Source organism: Pleurodeles waltl, chromosome 4_1 (genome assembly GCF_031143425.1).
Source record: "Pleurodeles waltl isolate 20211129_DDA chromosome 4_1, aPleWal1.hap1.20221129, whole genome shotgun sequence".
NCBI lineage: Eukaryota > Metazoa > Chordata > Amphibia > Caudata > Salamandridae > Pleurodeles > Pleurodeles waltl.
This window is the reverse complement of record NC_090442.1, coordinates 919909194-919934641: the sequence shown is the minus strand read 5'-3', so window position 1 is coordinate 919934641 and position 25448 is coordinate 919909194.

Genomic DNA, 25448 nt, shown 5'->3' with positions numbered 1-25448 from the left:
TTGAGATGCAAAGGAAGTTAATGTCATCATGCTACAGCCACACAGAATGCACCAATAGTCAGAGAAATGGTCTGCTGCACTGGCTCACCTGTGTGTCATTGGAAGTATTGACGGATAACTGATGTTCTGTTGTCCTAATCCTCATCCTCCGCCTCTTCATCCTCACTGTCCTCAGGGTCTACTGCTGCCACAGGGGCATCTCCAGTCTCTTCCTCCTGCAGAAAAGGTACATGCCGTCTGACAGCCAGGTTGTGCAACATGAAGCATGCCACTACTATCTGGCAGACCTTCCTGGGTGAGTAGCACAGGGATCCACCTGTCAGATGGAGGCACCTGAACCTGGCCTTTAGGAAGCCGAAGGTCCTCTCGATGATCCTTCTGGTTCGCCCATGTGCCTCATTATAACGTTCCTCTGCCCCTGTCCTGGCATTCCCCACAGGGGTCAGCAGTCACAATAGGTTTGGGTAGCCAGAGGCACCTGCAAGTATTGAGGGATAACTGCTAGCCTTACACAATGCTATAGGGATGACACCTGAAAGCATACACTAACATACAGTGGGTGGGGACCAAGGCTCACCTTTTAGCCACACCCTGTGCCTCTGTAGTTGGGCCATCATATTTGTGATGCTGCTATTCCTCAGAACAATGTCATCATGAACCGACCCAAGATACTTAGCATTGATGTGGGAGATGTAATGGTCCACCAGGCACACCATTTGCACATTCAGTGAGTGGAAACTCTTACGATTCCTGAACACCTGTTGATTCTGGCGGCGGGGACGAACGCAATATGTGTCCCATCAATCACCCCATTAATATTGGGGATATGTCCCATTGCATAGAATCTGGCCTTCACAGTGGCCAAATCTTCCTCCTGGGGGGAAAGAAATGTAGCTGCACATGTGTTTTACCAGAGCAGACAAGACTCTTGCCAGCATGATTGAGAATATTGGCTGTGGCTTCCCTGCTGCCAAGCCCACTGTCACTTGGAAAGAACCAGTTACCAGGAAATGGAGCACTGATAGCACTTGCACAAGAGGGGGATCCCAGTGGGATGACGAATAGCAGATATCAGGTCTGGCTCCAATTGGGCACACAGCTCAGTTAATGTGGCCCTGTCCAGTCTATAGGTGAGGATAATGTGCCTGTCCTCCAGTGTTTCCAAGTCCACAAGGGGTCTGTACACAGGGGTATATCACCACCTCCTATTCATCCGCAGCAGTAGGTATCTAAGGGACACAAGAGGGGGTAGGCTGCCACAATTTGAACAATGGAACCACAACTTCAGTGTACATAGTGCATTTATGTTATGGCACAGTGGGAATGCCAAGGTATGTGCTAATCTAGTCTGTGATGCAGTTAATGTCAATATGACCATTGTCCTCCCCCATGAAATGGCGACCACCTGTCCTGTATGTAGGGACAGGTGGAAGTGAGGTGATTCCGCCGACGTTGGGCATCATGGTGGAAGGCGATCTTTCACCGCCGTGCAATTCCTCATTGGATAATATGAGGCTCAATGGAGTACAGTGGCCAATGGGGATCTGCGCTGGTGGTGACGGTGTACACCGCAGTGGACATGACTGCCATTTTTTATCTGATTCCTCAATTGGTTCCTGACCTTCAACAGGAGAACACCTACACTGCATGTGCTGCTGTGACCTGTGTCTGGTACCTACCATGGCCCGTGTGACCGGGGAAAGGTCCCTGCCTTCACTTCGAAGGAGCTGGAGCGACTGATGGATGGGGTCCTACCCCAGTACGGACTGCTGTATGGGCCTCCAGACCAACAGGTGAGTACACTTTGGGCACGAAGCATGTGGGAAGGATGCATGGAGATGTGTGTGCAAGCATTCTTTCATCAGGGGGAATGTCTTGTGGTGGTGTACATGGTGAGCATCGGCTATGTGTGTGCCAATGGTGATGGAAACAGGATTTTTGGGTCATAGATGTGACAGGCTGGATTGTTTGGTTAATGGTGTTCTCCTGTCTGTATTACCACTGGAGGTCAGCGCCCATCAAAAGAAGGGATTATGGCGTGCCATCGCCAAGGACCTGCAGACCCTGGGGGTTTATGGCAGGCAGAGCACCCACTGTCAGAAACGGTGGGATGGCCTGAGATGCTGGTCAGGAAAACCTCGGAGGCCCAGCTGGGGATGGCCTTCCAACGAGAAAGGGGTGCCCGTCAGAACCTGACCCCCCGATGGCACGCATACTGGCGGTGGCGTACCCAGAGATGGATGGGCCCTTGAGGGAATCACAGCAGCCACAAGGGGGTGAGTACATTGGGCATTATTTAAAAATTTGGCAGGTGGGGTGGGATCCGGGTGGTGGATGTGAGTTAGTGGGTTCCTCTAAGGCAAGGCCAGACATTGCGGCGTGAGTCAACTCTAAGGTAATGGATGTATGGCAAATGCAGGTAACATAGCGCGTTAGCATTCCATTTCAGTCAGGGCTTTGTGGGTACCAGGAGGGGTGCAGTTAGCGGTGTGTGGCTCTCATCTTGCCGTGGCATCTAGCCAAATCACTGGCAGTGCAATGCAAGCCTGATCCCTGTATGTGACGGTGTTTTGTATGTCAAATGTGGTGTTGGTGCAGTAATTGACCCAGTGTTTCCTTTTCCTCTCTCTTCTCCCCTTTTTTTCTTCTGTCATCCTGTCCATGTGTGCATTAGCATCATCTGGCAGAGGGGCAGGGGCAGGGGCACCGGCAACAGAGGGAGCCGCAACCCACAGGACCCTGGAGGCAGAGTCCACCGACACCGGGTGAACCAGTGGGACGGGGGCGAGGGGAGCACCACACCAGAGACAGGAGGTGACAACACAGCCTCAGATACTTCCTCTGATGGAAGCTCCCTGGTGGTGGCGGACACCTCTGTGACTACCCCAACTGCAGGTACAGCTGCCACCACCGTACTAGCACTGCCCTCCCAGTAGCACCTCAGCGAGTTTCACGTGCCCGCTCACCCAGGAGGGTGGGCATCTCCTTCGTCCGCGGGCACTTCAGGTCCTGCCCCAGTGAGCCCTGCTTCCCTGAGTGAGGAGGCTATTGACCTCCTGAGATCCATCTCTGTAGGGCAGTCAACCATTGTGAATGCCATCCAGGGGCTCGCATCCCAGATGCAGCAATGCAGTGCATTCCTGGAGGGCATCCATGGTGGATTGGCAGCCCAACAGAGATCGATAAAGGCTCTGGCCACCTCCCTGATGGCAGCCATTGTCCCAGTTTATACCATCCCTCCTCCAACTACCACTTCCCAGTCTCCTCAACCCCAATCCATACCATGCACATATAGAGATGAGCATGCACACAAGACAACACCCAAGAGTGGCACAGGCAAACACAGGCACCACACTTCATCCCAGAAGCACTTACACAAACACCAGACAGTCGCAGAAACAACCACATCCACTGCCCCCACTGTCTCCCCCTCCTCCTCCTCCTCCTCCTCCTCATCCACCTCCCTCACAGTCAGGTCCACACTCACACCTGCATGCACTACATCAACATTCACCACCAGCATCACAACACCAAGCAGCACACACACCTCACTAGCAGACACCTCCACAACATCCATGCACGCTTCCTCTGTGTCCTCTCCCACCCTGTCTGTCCCCCCTCCTAAGGGACACAAACGCAAGCACTCACACACCAAACAGCCATCCACCTCACATCAGCATACTGCCCATGCACCTGCACCCAAATCTAGTAGACATACTCCTCCTACAACCACTCTCTCAACCTCCACTACTATCCCTCCTCCATCCTCCCGCCGACAGTCCCTAAGAAGCTTTTCCTTGCCCAACTTGACCTCTTCCCTCCCCCTCCCCATGTCCTGCCCGTAAGAGCAGGGTCCCAATGACCCAGCCCAGCACCTCAGTCAAACAGTCCACGCAGACAGTGGTGGCACCACCTCGTCGTGGTGGCAAGTCAGTGAAGGATCCCACTCCACCAGCTAAGAAGGGAAAGGATCCCACACCTCCTGCCATGAAGGGGAAGAAACCCTCGACTCCTGGCCGGAAGGCTAAGGAACACGTACAACCTGCCATAAAGGGGAAGAGGCCCTCAACCCCTGCCAGGAAGGGTAAGGATTCCACGCCTCCTGCCATGAAGGGGAAGAAGCCCTCAACTCCAGCGGAGGCTGTCAGGGTGACACCTCCACCACCACCAGTGGTCTCTGGGTCCCCACCTCCAGCTGAGGAAGTGCATCCCTTACCATCAGCAAAGGCATCCGCCACCACAGTGCAGCCATCGCCACAAGCAGAGGAGGCCCAGGAGGCACCTCCATCTGCCACCACAGTGCAACCCTCGCCACCAGCAGAGGCTGCCCAGGAGGCACCTCCATCTGCCACCACAGTGCAGCCATCAACACCAGTGGAAGCCATGTAGGCCACCCTCCCGGGGCTGCTGCACTAGTGGCCCCCTTCAGAACCAGTGGGAAAGTCACCCACTTGAGAGACTGTGGCATTGCACTCCCCAAGGAAGAGCAATGGGCATGGAGCCCCCTCCAGAACCAGTGGGAAAGTCACCCACCAGAGAGACTGTGGCCTTGCACTCCCCAGGACAGAGAAATGGTCATGGAGCCCCCTCCAGAGCCAGTGGACTTGTTCACGTATTCAGCTGAGGTGTCTCCCCACCCCACATCCCCCTGAGATGCCTGCCCACTTGCAAACTGATGCCCCTGCAGAGCTCTATCTGGATGAAGTCAGGATTCGAGTTGGGCCTTGGACTGTGACCTGTGGCCATGTGGGCCCTTACTATATTGGACTGGGCAGTGGCCCTTTGTGTACATTTGTACATATCTGTTTATTGTACAATTGGATTATTTATTAGTTGTTGATATCAATACATTCTTCTTAGTGCATTCTTGTTGTCCTTGAATTATTCTGCTGTGTATCTTGTGCCATTGTTTTTCATGTGCAGCTGGACATCTGTATGGTGTGTGTGTCAGGTGTGTGTTGTGAGTGTGTGTGTCACTCTTGTTTTCCTCCCTCCCTCCCTTGTGTGCTAGGCAGCAGTACTCACCATCGTCGTCTTCATCAGCGTTGGTGTTCCAGGTGGATCATGACTTAAAAGAGTATCGAAAAGACATGTAGTTTGGGTTTCATGGAGGCATTGTTCTTCCCTGTATCTCTGATGGTGAGTCCTTTCTCTTCTGTGATGCGTTTCTGCCAGGCTTTTGATGGCGTTGGTACCGCCCCGGAAAACATGGCGGATTGATGTGTCAAAATATGGTGGGTGGTACTTTGTCTTCTGCCTGGCTGTTGATGGCTGCTGCCCTGGTGAGTGTTGTTTCCACCCTGGCGGTTGGTGTGGTACATTGGCTGTCTACAGGAGTTATTACTGCCATGGTCATAATTTGGTGGTAATTACCGTCAGCCTATTGGCGGTATTACTGCAACTTTTTCACTCACCACCACGGTCATAATGAGGGCCTTAGTCATTTAACTCAGGAGCAAGTGGCAGGCACTAGATGGTTATGACAAAAAAATTGCAACTTCCTGTGTCTTAAAATCCAACTTTACCATTAAAAAGGGTTTTAAATTACATTTCCTCAGACAGCAAACACGATATTCCTACCTGTTCATGCAGAAAAGTACTCACTTACTAAATGTAATAAGGTAACCTAATGGTAAGAGTTTTTCACTGCCAGGACGTATAAAGCTTAAAAGTACATGTCCACCATTCTAAACAGAAGACACTTTGTCCTAGGACCTTGTCTTTAGAGCCTAACCTGGCGATGAATTATATGTATAAAAAAGGAAGGTTTAGACCAGATCGAAACTGGTATGTCTGAGACATGTTTAAAATGGTTACTTAAGTGGGTGGCACAATAGGTTCTGCAGGACCACTAGTACCATTTCATTTACAGGCTTAGAGTATGTGGAGTACAACTTTACTAGGCACTTACAAATAAATAAATGCTAGCAGTGGTAAAGTACACACAGGGGGTGATTCTGACCGCGGCGGACGGCGGTCGCCGAAAGTCCGCCCGCCAGCCCAGCGGGAAACACCCTTCCCACGAGGACGCCGGCTCAGAATTGAGCCGGCGGTGTGGGAAGGTGCGACGGGTGCAGTTGCACCCGTCGCGAATTTCAGTGTCTGCTAGGCAGACACTGAAATTCTTTTTGGGGCCCTCTTACGGGGGCCCCTGCAATGGCATGGGCACTGCAGGGGCCCCCAGGGGCCCCGCGGCACCCCCTACCACCATCCTGTTCCCGGCGGGAGAACCGCCAGGAACTGGATGGCGGTAGGGGGTGTCAGAATCCCCATGGCGGCGGAGCGCGCTCCGCCGCCATGGAGGATTCTCAAGGGCAGCGGAAAGTCGGCGGGACACCGCCGACTTTCCGTTTCTGGCCGCGGCTGAACCGCCGCGGTCAGAATGCCCAGCGGTGCACCGCCAGCCTGTTGGCGGTGCTACCGCCGACCTCCGCCATGGCGGTAATTACCGCCAGGGTCAGAATGACCCCCACAGTCTCTTAAAAGCCAACCGAAACTGGTTCAGAAAACAGGGGGAATTACATTCATTTTCTAATAACTTTGTCACCATTTGAGGAATCTTAACAAAACTTTCCAGAAAAGAAGTTCATCTACCTCATTGCCTTCAAGGAACGTTTTAGGGTGATACGTCATTGTGATACGTCATTGTGGGCTGAGGAAAAAAGGAGGTCTTAAAATTATTTTTCCCAAGCATTTTACACAGGGAAAATTAGATAACAATAGAGAAAAAGCAGCTGAACAGAATACAAACATATTTGCCAGAGAGCATGATATCCAGAAAAGCATGCATTTTGTGATTTGATAATTTAGTGAAATGCTGTTTAGCCGTTTATGATAAGTTAAGGTTAAAAATTCATAAATATCTTTTGCCACAGGACTCCAGCATGACCAGCAGATCAAAAGATAAAATCTGATTGGCTGCAAACAACATGAATAGAGATGCTGGGTGGCCATTTTAGGACTCAGTAATTTTGTCGTGAAAAAACAAATAAAATACCATATAGGGGGCATGGTAGGGATACCCTAACACCTAGGCCCTGTAAGGGGGTCACGTAGGGCCAAAAAAAAATATTTTGTTCATTTTGCTGTCCCACAGGAATACCATGGGACTCTGAAATACATTTTTTTAAAAGCATGAGACACTCTTTTTGATTCAAATGTCCCCAGGTTGGGCCAACATATTATGTTTTATAAAAAAAGTGAATAGGGGAGGCATGAAACAGTCCTCCTACCTGAGCCAAATAATGACCCTGGGCATCCAATATCCCGGGGCCCCAAGCAATCCTATGTTTTATATTTTTTTCAGATATACAGGGAGGGCCCCCATCACCGTGCCAAGATTTGGCCCCAGGCACCTCAATCCCCAGAGCAACCTGTAAGTATTGTGTCCCAGGCACCCCCTCTCCTAGACACAAAAGATGCATCCGAGGATGGGTTCTGGCTGGAGAAAAAGAAGAAAGGTGATACGAAAATAAGGTGTAAAGAAAATAGACGAAACCAATGATGAACCTTAATGAATTACAGCATGGCTCTTCCTGTAGGGACACAATATTCTCAAAGGTACACAGTAACGGAACAGAAAAAAACAAATAACACAAAGAATCACTTAAAGTCTCTGTGCCATTATTGAGATCATAATACTTTTCTAGATTTTAACTCAATTTTCCCAAAGTAAGAGTTCACAGGCTGCTCCCTAGAGCTGGATCCTAGAGAAAATTGTATAATTGCATTTTGCAGCACATTTTTATTTTTAACAATAGTACTTCTGAGACTGGCAACCAATATCCAAAGATTGTGTTAAGCATAAACATTATTTAGTTGAAGTGGTCAATAAAACACTTGAAAACCCATGTACAAGGATAAGCTTTAATCCTTTTAAGGACTTGCAGAATGTCATTCAAAAGAAGTAATCTGAAGCAGAAAGAAATATGACCATTATAACTACTTGAACCGCCTCTGGGCATGACTACATTGCTGTGACTCCAAAAGTTAGACTCCCAACTGATAATCACTGGTCAGAGAAATACCTTGGATTCTGACTACAGACCAAATGAAGAATCAAAATTAAAATTTCACATAGATAATCCAGATGTCTATAAATTCTGAATCATGATAGTAATAAAAAGGGAATTAGTCCAACTACCAAGCAGGCTCCCCAAAATGCTAAAGTATCACTCAGTGTTACAAATTTTGATGATAGCTGACAACATCACCAATCAAGTTCGCCTTCTATTTTCAAGATGAGACAGACATTTAACATTGACCTAAAACTACAGGTTTGTAAAAGTTGGTAAAATACTTCTGTTGTACATAGCTTCCAGTGGAAGCCAAAAGCATAACTTAAGATTTCAAATACCACTACTCCGCTGCACTGTTGTCACAACAATGAATAACTAAGGGCCAGATGTAGGTAGGTAAAATTTTGTGAATCGGAAATAGCGACTCCATGCCAATCGCTATTTCTGACTCGCAAAACCAAATGCAAGAAAGATTTGCGATACCAAATTGCGAGTCACAGAAGTGTTGCACCGCATTTTGGGACCTCCGCTTTTAGCAATGTCGCAATTTGCGACCTCGCTAAAAGCGAGATCGCAATTTGTGAGAATGGTGTTGCAAATTGCGACTGGCTCACAAATTGCCTGCAGGTGCACCACAACAGTTGGGAAACCCACTTCCGGCTCTTGGTATTGACATCAGAACCAGAAAGTCACCAAATAGCCCGGGGAGGAGGGAGGACCACACCCATCCCAAACTGCTGAGCCACACCCAGGGGAGAGAAGCTGCAGCAACCATGGAGGAGACAGGCAGTGCTGGCAGAAGGAGAACATTTTTATTTTCAGACAAGGAGTTGGAGGTCCTGACAGAAGAATGCTGCCTGCACCATGATGAACTCTTCGGGAAGGCAGCAGAAAAGATTACGGCAACAAATACAAGAGAAAATCAATGCCATTGGGGTAAGCCACTGCACCCTAGAGGAAATCTGCAAAAGGTGGTATGACCTGCGCTCCAGGTCCAAGGAGAGGGTTGCGGAGCGCATGAGGGAGATGAGGGGCACCGGAGGAGGCCCATCCACCGTACCACCACCCACAGCCCTGGAAAGCATGGTGGAGCACACACTGGAGCCAGAGGCTGTACTGGGCATGGGCATGGGAGAATTGGACAGTTCAGCGCCTGGGACATCAAAAAGTGAGTTCCATGAGATATGCTTTGACACCCACAAATGCAGTATACACACTATCCAGGTACACAGCAGCAGGCACCACCAGACTAGCTCCATTCCAGTCTAGCAACCTCTAGAATAGTGCATTATGGGCAATGTAGTACAGTAGTCCAAATATAGGCAAATGTTTATTATGAGGCATAAAACAGATGTGCGAGACTGACAGTGTTTCCCCTATGTCCCACAGGTCTCCCACATGACACCCCCAGACGGGACCAAGGGCAGGGAGAGGAACATGGGCCAGACCCACAGCAGGAGCCTGCCAGTAACACAGCAGGGCCCAGCAGAACACCACCAGGGTCCATGGAAAATCCAACCCAGGACATGGAGGCAGCAGGAATAGCACCAGGGCCCAGCCCCACAGAGATGCACACAGAGCCACCACCTGGAGCAGTGCGCAGACGCTGGTGCAGAGTGCAGTCTGTGCCCTAGGATGAAGTAGCAGAAGTAGAGTTTGCAGGACTGGAGGCATCACTGATTCAGGGTCAGCGCCTGCAAAACAGACAATTAAGGGCAATAAACAGAAACCTGAATAGACTGCAGACCACGATGACCCATGGGATGGCAAATGTGGACAGTCAGTTCCACCACATGAACCAACATCTAAGGAACTTGACACAGGCCATTGAACATTTGTTCACTGAACTTGTCACTGCCACCCGCTTTGACAGACTGGCAGCATCCATTGGGCGCCTTGCCACTAATACCACATGCCTGTCAAGGTGTACAGTCAGCCTCCAGGTTGAACTTGGGCATTTCGCAGGGGATGTGGGGACTTGGCTGCATCAGCCATGCAGTAGACCTAAAGGAGACCAGGCAGGCTGCAAGTGGCACATGGGATACCCCCCAGGACAGCGAGGAGAGGTCGACCATAAGCAGTGTGTCTGCCAGCGATTCCCATGTGCTGCGGAGTAGCAGTGCACGGCAGGGGTCAGGGGACCCACCAGGAATGAGCCATGGTGGCCACAGTAGGAGGAGGGTGTGAGCCACCAAACTGTACTCTGAATAAGGCACATGCATTTATTGTGTCTTAAATAACAATTGACAATTCAAGACTGTGGCATACAGCACTATTCTATATGTTTCATAGTTTAGAATTAAAAAGGTTTTGTTTGTTTCACTACATAACTGGGCTATGTGTGTCTGACATCAGTGAGTGTGGTCACGGTTGCTACGTACCTGGCAAAGTATTGGGTTGCAATGTGGTTCCGTCTCTGTCTGCCCTCATTTGTGATGCTTCTATCCCCAGGCTGTCGGTGCTGTAGCTCTTGCTCCTCATCCTCCGTGTCTGTGTCTTCAGGGGTGAGATGTGTCCCACGTCTGGTGGCAATGTTGTGTAGGATGGCACAGGCGGCAACTATCTTGCATGCTGTTTCTGGGGCATACTGGAGTGCACCTCCACTTTTGTGGAGGCATCTGAATCTTGCCCTTAACAAGCCAAAGGTCCTCTCTACTACAGTTCTGGTCCGCCGATGTGCACTGTTATATCGCCTCTCGTTCTGATTGCCAGGTGTTAGGTACGGGGTGAGTATCCATGGTCTCAGGGCTTATGCACTGTCACCTGTTTGACAAAAAAGGCAAATTTAGCAGGACATCAATGGTTTACACAGTGACCTGTATGTATGGCTTCAGGGTGTAGTCTGCAATACCTAATACATATCCGTCTCTAAACTCCCCACGTTCTAGGCGTTGGTGTATCCCACTGTGCCTGAATATGTATGAGTCATGTGTACTCCCTGGATATTTGGCTACAATGTCAGTAATGACATTATGAGCGTCACATACCACCTGGATGTTTAGTGAGTGGGTACATTTCCTGTTGCAGAACACATATTCCAAATTTGCAGGAGGGCAAATTTGTATATGTGTCCCGTTTACACACCCTATTACATGGGGGAAGTTGGCAATTTTGTAGAAGTCCAACTTGGTGCTGTTAATTTCTGCCTCATTCCTGGGTAGGTATGTCTATCTGGACATGTGTGTGAGTATGGCATCTAGGAAACATCTGAAGAATCGTGAGAGTGCACTTTGGGATACCCCACCTGCCACAGTAATCACCCCCTGATAGCTACTCGAGGCCAAGAGGTGCAGTGAGCATAGCACTTGCACATGTGTAGGGATGGCGCTGCCGCGCATTGTCTGTCGTTCAAGCTGAGGATTCAGTAGTTCAATTAATTCTAAGATTGCAGCACTGCTAAGTCTATATTCGTCATATATCTCCTCCTCAGTTTGTTGAAATAGTGTCTGCCTGGCTCGGTATATCCTCTCCTGTCTCTACCTCCTCCTCCTCTGCTGGGTGGCCTGGACTCTCCTCCTCCATGCTATCACGTACAGTTCAGCCATTTTGAGTCACCCAGATGCCTTCTGGGTCTCCTTTTATACTTTGGCTCTGGTTACCACCTGCTCTGAATCAGTGGTAATCTGGATGTGCAAAATAAGCTTTTTGCGACTAGTCACAATTTGCGACTGGCTTTTGCATATGGTTTGCGACTCGCAATTTGCGACTTCCTATTTGCGGGTCGCAAAATCAGGTCGCTATTTTTGCGAGTCGGTGCTGTGTCGCATCGCTATTTGCATTTCGGAAATGGAATTTTTGCATCCCATTTTGGATTTTGCGAGGTCGCAAATAGCGAATCAGGCCATTTGCGACTCGCAAAACTTTGCTACATCTGGCCCTAAATGTGTTTTTCATTGCTTAAACTGCAAGCTGTAGCAGAACCCTTTCTGGATCTTTGGTGCCTTGGCCAGTTATTTTCACTCCAAATAGTAGCCATGGAATGCCAGGTGACGCTATGTCACCAACCCTGTCTTGCCTTGAACAGACCCCTAGAAGGCAGCAGATCGCTTATGCTAATGCTAGCACTGCACCATCCCCTGTACTCTTATGAAGAGGAAAGAGTATCATCTTTGAAGAGGGTGGGAAGATAGGCAATAGAATTAGGAAGGAAATGGTGACAGGATGCCAATTATTTTGTTAAGGAAAGCTGGGGGTGAAATGTATGTGGGGGTGCAAAAGGTTATTAACAGCAGGGCCTTTTTATTTATTTCTGAGTGGTGAGAGAACCCCTGAGGAGGGCTTCAATGGATGCTATACTGTATATATATCTCCCCAAATAATATTTTGCATAGAATTATGTTAATGAGTTGTGCTTGTCAGCAGCAGGACTTACACAACATAATATTATATGCAAGTAGTTGATAATAATGAATTTTTTCCACCTCAGGATTTCAATTGACAAAACTGACTTGAACTTTGGTATATTTCAACATGATGTCACATAGAACTCCTTGGTGAAAAATAACCCCAAGATTGAAATCAGACATATTTTAGCTTATTTTGGCTCTTAAAAGCAGAAAATGGTGTGCTCCTCCATTGCACCTTGACTTGACCTTTAGCCCTAATGAAGAACTCCTGAGTTTATTACAGCATAGCAAAACTGTGCAGATCACCACTCCGCAAATGTTAATATCGATGTAATGGTAAATTTACCACCTGCAGCATTCTGTCCAAAATAATCCCCAAGATATCCTCTCTCGAAGTACTTGGGACCAATAATATCAATTTCTATGGTACATAACCACAGATGTCTCCACAAGGTTCAGCAAAGAAACTGTGGCATGTTAAATGTGAATGGTGATATCACATTCACTCCCAGAACCAAATAGAATGCTTAATGCAGTTTCTGCTGGACCATTACAATTGGAGAAGGGTCAAGATTGATTTGCATATGCCTAGGTCCAAACTGAGGTGGCACAGTGAGCAGAATAACAATGGATTCGGGATGCAGCCCAAGTAATTACAAGTAGCTGAGATTAATTCAACATTTAATCCATTACTTTTTGTAAACTTTAGTGTGTCATTCTAAGTGGAACGGGTATGCCCAGACATGGGTCCCATGTACACTGTGTCACTAAAATCAAGCTATACCTAGCTGATGAGCTCTAACTCAGGAGACCTGGCCTGTGTTTTTTGAATTCAGGTTTAGGGAGCACTTTTTCTGACAGTTTGGGTTGGACTGTTCCCATTGGAGCAGGGTCAAGAGTAGTTTGCATATGGCCGGGTCCAAACTGAAGTGCGTGGTGTGCCGAACAACAATGAATTGGGATTCAGCACAAGTAATTACCATTGGCTGAGAGTAATTCAAGCATACCATCCATAGTATTGCATATTTGATTGTTTCGCCCTAAGCAGGATGGGTATGCCCAGGCATGGGTCCCGCACACAGTGTCACTGGAAACAAAGCTATACCTGGCTAATGAGCCTTACTAGGGAAAAACTAGCCCTGGATTGCTGATGTTCCAGTTCAGGGAGTACTTGGCCTGGCAGTTTGACCTGGACTGTTCCTATTTGAATAGTGTCAAGACTGACTAGAATATATCTCGGCCCAATTTGAAGTGGCATGGTGCGTAGAATAATGATGGATTGGGATGCAGTCCAGAGTAATTACCAGGGGTTGAGATTATAATTCAAGCATTCCATTCATTACTTTTTTTGTATACTTTAGTGTTTCTGTAGCATCTTCATACTTCTGTTCCCAATATGCATTGGTTTGCTCTTCATTAAAAACGATTAAGCGCTCCAGGGGCTAGAAGCAGTTTGCAAACCAGGACGTGCAAAGTGCACACTTGGTTTACAAACTGCCCTTCATTTAGTTCATGTACTGATCAGTTTCTGCCTCAAAATGTATATTCATGGAGGGTAGCTAATCCTCGTACCTCATAACAATGAAGGACACAGGTGACATTTTGCAATCCTCTAAGCTTAGTTGTGAATGCAGGGATGGAGGCCTTCAAGGGATGGTTGTATGACACAATATTGAAGAAAGCCATATTGAACCCCATAAATATCACCCAAACATATTGATTACCTTACTATCATGATCCTATACTTAAAAAGAGAAAACAATATGTTCAACTACAAAAATGTCCCCATCAAAAATATTTAAAATACCCAAGTATAGTAAATAAAAATAAAGGAACACAAATACCACCAAACACGATAAAACATACTAAATATAACACAAATATTGATGACTAAAATGTTGCTAAAAATATCATTATTATAACAATAGAAAAAATTAACGTACCTAAAGAACAGTAAATATATATAAATAACCCAAATTAGTTCCAGTGCATTAAATAAATACAAACAAAAAATATTATACAATAAAAAGTATATACATTATTATTATATAAATACGTATTTTACTGCAATTATTAAATATTACAACAAAATGAATATAAATAGCTTGGATAGATAGATAGATAGATAGATAGATAGATAGATAGATAGATAGATAGATAGATAGATAGATAGATTCAAACAAATCTTCTGTCAGTATATTATGGGAAATGACAAGTTCTTGCCCAAATGGAAGGAACAGAAAAACCACAAAGTAGTTTGATAATTGATGATGTCTAGATATTGGCCACACTGATGTATGAACAAATGAGAGCACACCAGAGGTAACAAGTGAACCAGCATCACTATTGAGGGAAGCAGGAATAGATAGGTTGGGAGGACGGTTGTACCGAATGAAGTCTAACAGCCTCACTAGGAGGCTGGTGGTCCTAGGGCATTACAAGTTAGGCATGCGGACTGAAGTACTGGGTTTTTCAGAACCCAGTGGTGCCAGGGAACACACCCTAAGACTTCGAGTCCTTCCTGTTTCAGACTACAGAAACACAGAGTCTTCTTGGTGAAGTCAAAGATCTTGTTTATTGGCTGCAGCCAGTAACAGGTATCCTAGAAGTACAACACGGTGTATATTCTCAGGAGACTGCCCCCTTTGCAAAGCTAACCTTCTCTTTTATACAAAATATTATGCTTTAGGCAAACATTCCTTATTTTACAGTTGACCATTCACATATTTTCACTACAAAGAAATAGCAGGTTTATGATGACAAGCCCATATTTCAGTTTGTCCAGCCCTCAATCAATTACCCGGAAAGGCTTAGTACTTTCATCAGATCTCGACGGACCCCCAATAAAAACGGGCACCTCCTCCTTGTAAAGCAAGTCATAAAGAAAAAAACAGAGACAGGTGTGTGTAAGATTAGGCATGGTTTGTGTGTGATGAAAGGTTTATGATGTGTTTTGCCTTGATACTAATCTCATTCGGCCACTGGGAAAGAAACTGGCCGAACAGGTTTGGCTTCAGGCAGTGGAGTCAGCTTGCCCAGGTCACAGAGGAGTCAGCAAAGGTGTACGTGTCCTTCAGACTCGTTTTCAGCATTAGACATTGGCCTATGTGAGGGCAATCATAAAATGGCTGTCGTTTAAATGGAAAACGAGGGTTCAGGACGGAAACACTGATATTCGGGTGATTTTGTTACCCGAATATGAATACAATGCTTCTGCATACTATTCTAATCATTCTCGGTCTGCTGATACCAAAATCGTTGTGATACGACGATGTTTATAACACAGGTCCAGAATTTTGAGTACCACAGACCCTCCTTTTGCCCTTACATAGGCAATAACCTATACTCACGCTAATCTGAGTCCTGGTCTATATTCATAAAGTCGTTGAGATGTTGCTGTAGCATCATCCTATTACTTAGCTCGTCCCTTGATACAGGTTTCCTTACACACGATGTAGCACAGAGGCCACATATTGCAGGAGCACACTGTACACACAGGCAGGACAGGAAAAGAATGGCTAAGATCATCCCAATGACTACCAGAGTCTTCCATCCCCAGGCGGATATCAGCTCCCAGAACCACCCCATCAATGACCAATCTCCTTTATCCACGTGAATAGACTCGGAGATCTTATGCAGTTTGGAAATGGCCTGGTAGACTGTCGGAGCGTTATCTGGGATGAAAACACAGCAACTTGATTGGATCACTTTACATACCCCACCTCGGTCTGCAAGTATGACGTCTAATGCGACCCTGTTCTGAAGAGTCATAAGGCGATCCGACTGGAGCTCAGCAGTCAAATTACCAAGGGCACCGGCGGTTTCAACTACCGTGGATTCAACCACCCTTGTCAATTGCCTTATGTTCCTGCTGTTAACCATAGGGCCCCAAAACGGCAGAAAACCCTTTACGAAATCTCCAAATTCTTGTCCTGTAGTGTCTTCTTTACTTATGACACCTCTAACTATCCTTGTCTTATGGTAATCTGCCGCGGCCGTGTAGGTGGGAGGTAACAGGAACGAAACAAAACATGTGCCTGAGAAGTCAGGAGGCAACCATGTATAGGCTCTATTATGGCAGATGAAATAGGTACCCTTAGCTGCTAAGAATGAAGGAGAAGTCTGAGACGCAAAAACATATGTTTCAGTGCAGATACTTTTCCCTAACTGAGCTCTGGGATTCTTGACATTACCTTGCAGACATAGGTGACCCTGATGGGGTACAATCCAAATCGGGGAGGATCTCTTTGCGCGCTGGTTCCCACTCAGAGTAACTCCATATCCTGTTATGTTCCATCCAATATATGCTAGTGTCTCATCTCTCGGGATAGTCTCATAGGAAATATCTTCCCTAATCATATCTACTATACCCTTAGCTAGAGCACTATTCTTAGGATTATCTTTCACAGAACGTAGGGGGTTGGCTTCATACGCGTATATGAACACCGTTCTATATGCCCATACAGAACCATTATGGCTGAAAGGCAGGACCAGATAAGGGATACCTTTATCAGTAGTATGAGGCATAAGACCACACACCCAACAGTTAGTTGTGTTCACTACTAATTGGTGTTGGTATAGAAGCTGAATTAATGAATTGTTGACAAATTCTAATCTTCTGGCAGACTCGTGTTCAGGCAGGGGGTGAAAAGAATGCGAGGAAACAGTAGAAGGAGGTATGGGCTGTGTAATGGGTGCAAATGTCACTTGAAAGGAGAATAAAACATATCCTATTAGAAACGTCATTACACTAAGCAACATGAAAACACATAATATAAAAAATCGTTTCTTTGCCATTATTATACCCATTCTGGCTTTAAAGTCCATCTGTCTGGCAGGTCTCTCATTCTTGAAAAACTCCATCCTCTCTAATTGCTACTCGTGGTGGTAGGGTGTTCTATGCTAGGGAATGCTTCTGTCAGTCCAGGGCAACTCCCTTAGACCAACCAGAACTGTCGACCTAACGTCTTCAGCTGCACTCCAAAGACTTGGGCAACCACGACCCTACAGCTGAACCCGGATGGCGGTTCGAAAAGAAAAAAAACAAAAATGAGAAAGTTTCTCAGATGAGAGAGCTGCACTTTAAAAAAAAAATAGCAAAGGAACGGGAAAAAAAATTATTTGTCCTTAGTTCTTGGTCTCAAATTATAACGGCTTTTTCCAGGAACTGTCTGGTTCTGGAACAAGAGTTCAGGCTCTGTAGTGTTCAATCGAATTGACGGTGGCACAGCTTCTTGAAAATTATTGTCACTTTCTCGTTCAGAAATTGTTCCTTTTACACGTGCATCTCTAAATGGCAAAAAACGAGGCACAGTCTCAGTCTCAGAGTCATCGATCCCCTCCTGGACCCACCGGTCATACGGTAGAGGAAAAGGGACCTTCTTGCAGTGTACGCCGTAGATCCAGTCTTTTTCCCTTCCACTCGAACAGCTGATCTTGTTGAGAGAAGGACGAGGTAAGGGCCGGTCCAACGGGGCTGGTCATTCTTTGTCCGCTGGAAGTTCTTGACCAGTACCCATGATCCAGGATCGATAAGATGTCCTGGAGCTTCAGAGACCTGAGGCAGAGTATCGTGAACCTGTTGGTGTAGAACACGCAATTTAGCTGTCAATTCATACAAATAATCAAGCAGTACAGGGTGTTCGATCTCACTGAATTTTGTTGGTCTTGGCACTCCCCATATGTTGGCCGGGCGGCCAAACACGATTTCATAGGGTCTAAGTCCCACTCGCGAATGTACAGTCATTCTTGTTGATAGGAGTGCTAGAGGCAGAGCGTCAGGCCATTTAAGACCAGAGCTCGCTTGTATCTTTGCCAACTTCAGTTTTAGCGTGCCATTATAGCACTCTACTAGTCCAGCTGATTGGGGGTGATTTGCAGCGTGGAATTTTTGCTGGATACCTAGCCCTTCACATACTCTTTTCATCACTCGACCCACAAATTCGCTCCCATTATCACTCCAGACCATTCGCGGCATTCCAAACCTAGGGAAGAATTCTTTGGCAAGGGCTTTAGCTGTGGATAAGGCAGTGTTGTCTTTTAGGGGATATGCTTCTACCCATCTTGAAAAAGCACAAACAACAACAAGTACGTATTTCAGATTGTTGCACCTTTCCATGTGGATGAAATCTAGCTGCAAAACCTCGAACGGATACGTTGGAGGCGCAAAATGACCAGCTGGAGTTGGGGTTCCCCTACCAGGATTGTATTTCAGACACACCATGCAATTCTTGACCACATTCTCTGCACATTTAGGAATTCCAGCATTTTGCCATACTGGAGCCAACAACTTACAAATCCCTTTCACACTGATATGGGCCATTCCATGAGCCATTGTCCACCACTGCAAGCACATATGCATCGGGTAACAACCATCGCTGATGTTCTGACAAGTCAACCCAACAACCATTTTCATCCAATTTACCCGTACTCTCTTTCCACACGCTCAATTCTTTCTCTGAAGCTTCAGTTTCAATAGACTTCACACCCTCTATCGTATCTTCACATATTCCAACGTCACCAACCCATCTTGCAGGGCCTGCAACATACATTCGATTCATCACATATTTTGCTGTTTCTTTTGCGATTTCGTCAGAAAATGCATTGCCATGACCGACATCATCAGTAACCTTCTTGTGTGCACTGCATTTCACAATCGCAACTTGTAATGGCAAGGTCAGTGACTCAAGAAGCTCATTCACCAACTGACCATGCTGAATTTTAGCTCCATGCGAAGTCAGGAACCCACGTTCTTTCCACAATCGTCCAAAACTATGGGCCACACCAAACGCATACTGGCTGTCGGTATATTTGGTCACTTTCATTCCTTTCGATAACACACACGCTCTCGTAAGTGCAATCAGCTCTGCTGCTTGAGCCGAATTATGTGGTATACGTGCAGCTTCAACAATCGTATGCAAAGTTGTGACAGCATATGCTGCAGTCGTATCACCATTCGGAAGCTTGAAGCATGAACCATCCACCCATAAGGTACCATCACACTCTACAAGAGGTGTATCTTTAAGATCTACTCTCCCTTTCGTTTCTTCTTCTGTCCTAAGAAAACAATCATGTTGTTCAACATCATCTGTTTCTACTGAAATTGGCAATAACGTGGCTGGATTCAACGTATTGCACCTCTTTATGTGCACATGACTCGCTAACAGTGTCAACTCGTAACCTGACAATCGAGCACTAGTTAAATGCTGTGTCTTGGTCCTGTTTAACAACGTGTCCACAGCATGTAGAACCATCACAGTCAACATATTATTCATCACTAACCCAGCAGACTGTCGAATAGAAACAGCTGCTGCCGCTGTGGCTCTCAAGCAACTCGGCAATGCTTTAGCTACCGGATCCAAAGTAGACGAAAAATATGCGCTTGGGCGCTGCTTGTCTCCAAAAGACTGTGTCAGCACTGACAATGCACAACCCTCTTTCTCATGGACATACAGTGTAAAGGGCTTACTGTAATCGGGGGTACCCAACACAGGAGCCGAACACAATGCATTACGCAATTCGGAAAAACTTTTCTGACAATCTTCAGACCACGGAACGGGGTTTGGTGTATCTTTATAGGTCAATGCTACCAAAGGTTTGGCCAGCAAAGAAAAATTTGGTATCCATTGTCTGCAGTATGAGGTAATGCCCAAGAAAGCACGTACTTCTCTCTGTGTCCTTGGCACACTCAATTTTGCAATTGCCTGAATTCTTTCTGAGGACAGTTTCCTTCCCTCCTTCGATAAGAGATGACCTAAGTAGGTCACTTCTTGTTGACAATATTGCAGTTTTGAAAGGGACACTTTGTGATGTAAATCAGATAAATGACGCAACAACAACAAGGTGGCTTCTTTACAAATCTTCAGTATCTGTAGCGACTAGCAAATCATCAATGTACTGAATAAGGGTAGCGCCGTCAGGTAAAACAATTGCATCAAGCTGTGTTTTTAAAGCCTGACTATATATTGATGGACTTTCACAGTAGCCTTGTGGAGCGCGTTTGAAGCGGAAACTTCGGCCTCCTAAACTGAATCCAAAAATATCCCTGCTCTCCTCGGCAATCGGGATGCTGAAGAAAGCATTCTTTAAGTCAATTACCGAAAACCAGGTGGCGGAAGCTGGAATCATAGTCAATATGGCAGTGATATCAGGAACAACTGGAAACTGTGGCACAACTATTTTATTTACCTCTCTAAGATCAATCACGAGCCTGTAAACAGGTGGCTTAGAGGGGTCAGTACGTTTAAAAACCGGCAGAACAGGACTATTACAAACGTTGCCTCTTGTCTCTTCAATTACATCTTTTTCAATTAAATCATAAATGATCGCTAGCAACGCCTTTTCACCTTCACTAGAGATCTTGTATTGTTGAATGCGTGGTAATTTAACATTGGCTTTCAATGTCACAACATAAGGCGGTATTTCCAAAAGACCCACATCATTAGGACCAGTAGCCCAAATGGTATCAGGAAGAAACGACAATTCGGTCGGAAGTTTATCCTTCGACAAATACATTGGAGAGACCACTTTCCTACCCAGTGTAAGTTGTACTCCCGAAGGAGAACAATATAATGTCGCTTACAATCTTTTCAACAAATCAAATCCTAACAAGTTTTCACCACAACCTGTCGTCAGAATAAGGGGTGCTTCCAATTCACAAGGTCCAACAGAAAGGGACATAGGACTAGAAATCGGGTTCCTAACCGGGGCGCCAGAAAAACCTACTGAAACATTCATCTCGCCAGACAAAGGTGCGCCAGGGAGTTTTGAGTGCATAATAGAACTCTTTGTAGCACCAGTATCCAACAGAAAAGGCTCCGACACACCTGAGGTAATCACCTTAACATAAGGTCCATTCTGATCCACTGGAACTAAAAAAACTCCCTCTCTTCGTCTATGGCTGTCCTAGCAATTATTACCTTCCAGGTTCTCATCTTCTGCATAGTAGTCGTCAGCATAGTACTGAGCCGTCCTACCAGACGCGTTATGTTGCTGGTCAAAACTATTAATTGAGTTTTGAGACGGAAAGGAACGTGTGTTCTGTGGGAAACTTCCACGTCCTCTACCTCTAGGAGCTTGTTGAACACCTCGACCTCTTGCGCCAGAAGCACCATTCGTACGCTGTAACAAAATAGGACAACTATACTTGAAATTACCCTCTTCTTTACAATATGAACACTGATTTGGACCTACAGGAACACGTGGTTGAGAAAACTCAAACCTTTGCGAGTTTCTCTGGAACTGTTGAGGTTGCTGATAGTTACTCTGACCACCACGTGGCGGATACGCTTGTTGTAAAAGAACCTTCGTCTTTAATTCTTTAGTTTTCTTGTCTGCTCTATCCTTCTCATCTTTATCCCTATTTTCGTAGTACTGTGCAGTAGCCAATATTTGTGCTGAAGAGGAAACGGCCCAAGAACTCTCTGAATCCTTCAATTTCTTACACAGCTCTGCAAGCAAATTGTGCACAAACTTGTCGACGAACAACCGTTGACCACCTTCTGTACTCATATCTTGACCACTGTGGTCGATAAACGTTTCCTCAAACCTGGTGAAGAAATCAGACACTGTCTCATCTTTCTTCTGCTTACACGCAGACAATTTATCCCAATTCACACGCATCGCAGGCATTAAAGTCTTCATGTAAGTAATGATCCTAGCAGGCAGTTCTGCTACCAAAGGCTCAGGCTTGGCACCACCAACTTGTCTATCATTTGCAGCACTAATATTAGCCCATGAGTCACCTAACTCTTGTGCATGATCTGTATGGCGAATCAATCCCCACAAAGGCTGTGGAACAACATTCCCAAATAACATGTCTATGTCGGCTAAATTCATAATGCATGAGTCTGCAGTCTGTGATAATTCCTTATAATACCCTGCAGGGTTTTTACGGGGATCAGGCAAAGTCTGCTTAAGGGCTAAAACTTCAGCTCGCTTCCACGGAACATGTACCCAAACACGCTGAAAATGAGCTGGGACAGCATCAATGTGATTAGCATCATCAGCCTCAACAGCGTCCTTCCATACTGGAGGGACTTCTCTCATTGGGTACTGTCGCACCTTTTTTTTAACAGAGGAGTCATGTTGGAACAATGACTGAGAAGGATCCTTATTCCTAAAGGACAACAACGTCGCAACTGCTGTCTCAACATCGGGACCCACAATCGTGCCCTTTGCAAACTCAAACCGTACACGGCACAAATCAGGCAGATTTGTTTCCAAATCATTATCTTCCAATTCCTCATAAAGGAAAGCACACATTTTCTCAAAAACGTATCTTTGTTTTGGTGCTCCCCATTGACGGAAGACATCCATAACAGACTCTACATCGTATCTTAAAGGGTAAACAACCCATTTACGCGCCATACGGTCCAACATTTCTTTCTCTTGAGAATTAGGCAGTTGACTACGCGACTGCTTACGCTCCGAATCTGGGGTCACACCAGACGACCCAAAGAGAGGAAATATAAGGCTGGCAACAGTATCTGTCATTCTCTGTCGGACAGAAGGAGAAGTTGATGAAAGAACGGGAGGAAAAACAGAGGGAGGCAAGGCAGACGCAGAAGCAGACGCAGAGGCAGTATCAGGAAGAACACCAGAAGAGGCAGTCGATGTAGTACATAAAGTCATAGGAGGTACAGATGGAGCAGGTAGCGAAGTCGGCGGCCCTTGAAGGGGCTGCGCCATAGTAGTAGGAGCCAACTGAAAAGGAGCTGGCGGCTGTGGAAGAACCTGAGGCACAATAACCGGAGGTTGCACAGCTAAAGGTTGCGGGGGTGCTGTAGCATTCTGCGCATAAGGGGGTGGCGAACTCAACAAGTGTGACATTAAAGGATCTTTCTCAAGTTCTTTTGCTGCATCTTGCTGAAGAAGCGGAAGAACTGGATAACATTTATCGGTCACCAATTTACGTTGCCTGTGCAACTGCTCATTCATCTGTTCTTCTTCATCATCTTTAAACTGCATGGCAGCTTGCATTATCGAGATACCCTCTTCCCTCTTATTTCTCTTTGCTAATTTAATTTCCTTCTGTTTGGCTTCCTTACGCCATAGGCGGAAAGAGTCAAACATCGCCGGCCGGGCTTTCTTCTTAAAAAGTTTAACCTCCAGATTATTCAGAATCTCTGTGTCAAAACTACCATATTGGGGCCATTTCAAAACTCCATCTTTCCTGGTGTATCGGATCCATACTTCATTATATATGATGGGGCCTATGCCATGTTTCACATATAGTTCATAGGTTGGAGTTCCAATCGGAGGAACCGGACACGAGTCCTCCAATCGGGAATCCTTATTATAACCAAGACAAAACAAATTTCCATATCTGCTAAGACCATGCATCTTCGCTCTCTAACTAGCTTCAAACTTCAAAGGATTATCAAATACGATAGTCTCGTGAATACACAAATCCCTCGGCTTTGGTACTTGCAAGTTCCAAATCAAAGATCCCAAGGGGATACCAAACTAAGAACCAAACTAAGGACTGGGAGACGCTCCACTTATACTTAACTGAGGTATCGATGACGTCACCAGAAGACTCGTTTATCGTTTCGCTCTACCAAATCATCAAGGGTCCAAAACAGGGCGATAGTCAGGGCAGCAGTCCTTCGTAGCCGTCGGAAAGCGGGGAACCTCGCAGCAAAGACTTTCGGACCACGTCGACATACAGGGGTCGATGAAGTGGCGGCCTTCCTCCAGAATTTTCACACAAAGCTCCTCACGAACCTCTGGCTTGGACTGGTACCGCTGAAATCGCCCCACGTTGGGCACCAACTGAAGTACTGGGTTTTTCAGAACCCAGTGGTGCCAGGGAACACACCCCAAGACTTCGAGTCCTTCCTGTTTCAGACTACAGAAACACAGAGGCCCATATTTATACTTTTTGACGCTAAACTGCGCTAACGCAGTTAGCGTCAAAAAATTTAGCGCTGTCTAACGCCATTCTGAAGCGCCATGCGGGCACCGTATTTATGGAATGGCGTTAGCCGGCGCTAGCAGACCGGCGCTGCCTGGTGTGCGTGGAAAAAAACCACGTAGACCAGGCAGCGCCGGCGTAGGGGGAAAATGACGTTAGGGCGTCTTAAAATGGGGCAAGTCAGGTTGAGGCAAAAAAATCGCCTCAACCCGATTTGCGCTATTTTTTTCGACGCCCAGACGCCATTTAAATGACTCCTGTCTTAGTAAAGACAGGAGTCATGCCCCCTTGCCCAATGGCCATGCCCAGGGGACTTATGTCCCCTGGGCATGGTCATTGGGCATAGTGGCATGTAGGGGGGCACAAATAAGGCCCCCCTATGCCACCCAAAAATTTTTAAAAAATAAAAAATTATACTTACCTGAACTTACCTGAATGTCCCTGGGGTGGGTCCCTCCATCCTTGGGGGTCCTCCTGGGGTGGGCAAGGGTGGCAGGGGGGGTCCCTGGGGGCATGGGAGGGCACCTGTGGGCTCATTTTGAGCCCACAGGCCCCTTAACGCCTACCCTGACCCAGGCGTTAAAAAGTGGCGCAAATGCTGGGTTTTTTGACCCGACCACTCCCGGGCGTGATTTTTGCCCGGGAGTATAAATACGACGCATTTGCGTCGCCGTCATTTTTTTAGACGGGAACGCCTTCCTTGCATCTCATTAACGCAAGGAAGGCGTTCACGCAAAAAAATGACGCTATTTGCCCATACTTTGGCGCTAGACGCGTCTAACGCCAAAGTATAAATATGGCGTTAGTTTTGCGCCGAATTTGCGTCGAAAAAAACGACGCTAATTCGGCGCAAACGGAGTATAAATACGGGCCAGAGTCTTCTTGGTGAAGTCAAAGATCTTGTTTATTGGCTGCAGCCAGTAACAGGTATCCTAGAAGTACAACACGGTGTATATTCTCAGGAGACTGCCCCCTTTGCAAAGCTAACCTTCTCTTTTATACAAAATATTATGCTTTAGGCAAACATTCCTTATTTTACAGTTGACCATTCACATATTTTCACTACAAAGAAATAGCAGGTTTATGATGACAAGCCCATATTTCAGTTTGTCCAGCCCTCAATCAATTACCCGGAAAGGCTTAGTACTTTCATCAGATATCGACGGA